This window comes from Carlito syrichta, unplaced genomic scaffold (assembly GCF_000164805.1).
Source record: "Carlito syrichta isolate Samal-C Ts95f unplaced genomic scaffold, Tarsius_syrichta-2.0.1 Scaffold312120, whole genome shotgun sequence".
Classification (NCBI taxonomy): domain Eukaryota; kingdom Metazoa; phylum Chordata; class Mammalia; order Primates; family Tarsiidae; genus Carlito; species Carlito syrichta.
In genome coordinates, this window is record NW_007256216.1 from 288288 (window position 1) to 291404 (window position 3117).

The 3117-nt window shown below is 42.6% G+C and overlaps 1 pseudogene; it reads right to left on the reverse strand.

Moving 5' to 3' along the window:
* Nucleotides 1-243: 243 nt before the first annotated feature.
* On the reverse strand, nt 244-1387 carry LOC103272086 (annotated as a pseudogene).
* Nucleotides 1388-3117: the final 1730 nt, after the last annotated feature.

Genomic DNA, 3117 nt, shown 5'->3' on the forward strand with positions numbered 1-3117 from the left:
CTTTATCTTTGTTTTATACTTTTGTTCTCTTCAAATAACCAGTCATTTTATTAGAGGACAAAAATTTACCATACAAGATCCTTTCCTACGCAAAACTAATCTCTTTTCTTTATATCTTTTCTTACCAAAAAAATACTTATATACCCACAACTTTCTTTACATCTTTCCTTTCCTTTGCTTTTTAGTTTCTTTTTTTTTTTTTTTTTGAGGTTCTGATCTTATTTATTTGCTACTCAAAAAATATTATTTTTGATTAGACTCAGACTAGGAAATAGAAGCTCTCAGAGAGGTCAGTCTGCATCTCTTGGTCATCTGTTCCTGGAGTTTTTCTTTGACCTCCTTCATTCTCTTGACCAAAAGTTTAGCATATTCTGTGATCTCTTCCTTATTTTTCTTAGTACACTGTTTCTTCAGAGCAATACGCCAGCGTTGGTGTTGCAGAACATGTGGAGTGACAGGTTGCTGAATCTTGGGTGCTTTGGTCCTAGTGTGGAAGGGGACTTAAAAAAAATCTACAATGTCAAAAATTAGGCTAAACATGTACTCAGCCCTTGCACAGTTAAACATGTACTCAGCCTTTGTACAGTTAAAAAGTTCCCTTCCTGGAAACTGGCAACAGCACTTGCTGGCTAGGTTAAACTGTCTAACAGCTTTTTTTTCTGCTTCTGTGAACCACGCTTGCATTGCTTGAAAGGTACCTAGGCCTCCAGGATGTTGTGGTTTAGCCTTTTTAAAGCAAGCCCCTGCAGCTAAGCAGGGCCTCTTGCTGTGGGACTGTTATATCCAACAGGCAAGTGGCTGTCGGCCCGGCTCTTGGCTTAGTAAAAACCTCTCCTTTTTATAACTTGTACTTTCAGTGTTGGAGTCTATGAATTAAGCGCTCGGACCCTATTTCACTAGCTTTCTTACCTTCTTTGTTTAAGGGCTTTTTTACAACATCCTGGCAGACATCATCTTTAGAGAGACTGAAGAGTTTGCGGATTCTGCTAGCCCTTTTGGGCCTCAGTCGATGAGCCACCGTAGTGTCAGTCAGCCCAGGACTATCTTTCTCTCCTTTTTTCCCACAATAACCAAGTTGAGAACACTCAGATTGGCATCCACAATGCAACCCTGAACAGATTTGCGCTTTCTTTCTCCAGTTCTCCTTGGTCTGTAACAGGAATGCCCCTTACTCAGCAGCAGGTGGATATGGTCGTGGGTGAAGACACCCTGCTTCATGGGGAAACCTTGTTTATCGGACCACATAAACCTTCTATTCCTCACCCAGGGAGTCCGTAGCAACTTCCGTGGCCATGCGCTACTCGTAGAAGCTACGGAGCTTGCATTCATTGTCTACTTCGATGAGTTTCTGGCAGCCAATTACCAGGAAGGAGATATTCAGCTTCATCTTGAAGCAGCTAACGGGCTCACAGGCGTCATGAAAGGGCTTGGCTCATTTTTAAACCTTTTTATGGATAACTTTCTACATTTATAATTTGAATTAACCTTTAGTAATTTTTGACTATTCCAACATGAATGGCCAGGACCAAATGGCTGGGACCTGTGTTAATTAAGAAATTAATTTGGGTTCCAGTGCCCTACTAGTCACACGGGGGTTATTAGGCTGATGGTGAGCTAGACGCTTTAGTAGATTTTCCAGGCCTCCTCAGTGGCTACCATTTCTGAGCCAGGTGTTCTCTCTCTCCTCTGGAAGAGGACACACTTGCTTCCCAAAGGTTCTGTGGCCTGCACAGTGGACAAGGTCTTGGAGGTTTAGATCTCTTTGGGGCAACTACATTTCAGGTGCCCCCACAGATTGTACCCATAGCAAGGGACACCATTACTCTTAGCAGTTGGAGTTTCATTGCTAATGGTGATTGCCAATTGGTATGCCTAATTTTTCTTTAAAAAAAAATTTTTTTTTGTGGCTCTCTGGTCCTCCTGCCCTTCATGTTGGCACCCTTTTGTTTCTTTAACATCTTGACTGTTAAAAAAAAAAGACCTCAAGAGTTTTTCTGTAATTGGAAGCTTAGTATTGGTAATTCCAAGTCTAGCCTCCGGAGTTGGGCATGTACCACCCCATAGTCTTGTTTGTAAAGTAGTGAAGTAAATTTTAAAAAATGTTTATACATATGAAATTTTTGACCATTTCTCTGTTTGTAATGGTCTGATGTAAAACCCTTTAGAATGAACAGACCACATGATAAAGTGATTTGTCCCTACTTATTTCCAATTATGAACAGGAAGATTTGTTAAGACCCTTTGTAAATTACTAAAACACAGTCTTTGCTGTGAGGTATGGACAATTAGGTGAAAGTTGTCATGCCTCATTGCGTCACACAGAGTATTAGTATTTTGCCTGTTCTGCAGAAGTACCAGACTCAGTAAAGTGACCCAGCTTTTAGGTGAGACTGGCCAATTTCCATACCCCGTTGTGTTGCCCAGGGAGTATCAGCACTTAAAACGTTATCTGTTTGTCAGACGCAGTGAGGTGACCCAACTTTCCCCTCCCCCAAAAAACTTTAGCATGCCTAACATAACAAACACTGGTGTTACCTAGTACTAATGCTTTAGCACATGGTAAAGTCATAAGATTTTACTAGAGTGCTTGAAAGTTTGGTTTGGAAAAGCAGATTAGAATGACAATAGGCTGTTTTTTCTGTGAGTTAACAGGATTTTTGTGTGTGTGTGTGTGAGTTGGAGTCTCACTCTGTTGCCCAGCCTGGAGTGCAGTCGCTGCCCCCGACCACCGCAGCCCCTGCCTGCTGGGCTCCGGCAATCCTTCCGCCTCAGCCTTCCAAGTAGCTGGAACTATAGGCGCGCACTACCACGCCAGGCTAATTTTTTTGATTTATTGTAGAGATGAGGTCTCGCCAACTTGTCCAGGCAGGTCTCGAACCTGTGGGCTCACGCAATCCACTCACCTCGGCCTCCCAAAGCGTGGGATTACAGGCTGAGCCACCGAGCCCGGCTTAACTGGATTTTTAAATTAACACATGGTCCCTTTGCTTTTGTCTGGGAGGAGAGCTGATAGTTCCAATTTAGATCTAATTTGAGGGAGACGTAATATAGAAAAAAGGGAACATGAACTTTAATAATACCTCTCAGCTGGGCTTGGTGGCTCAGCCTGTAATCCCG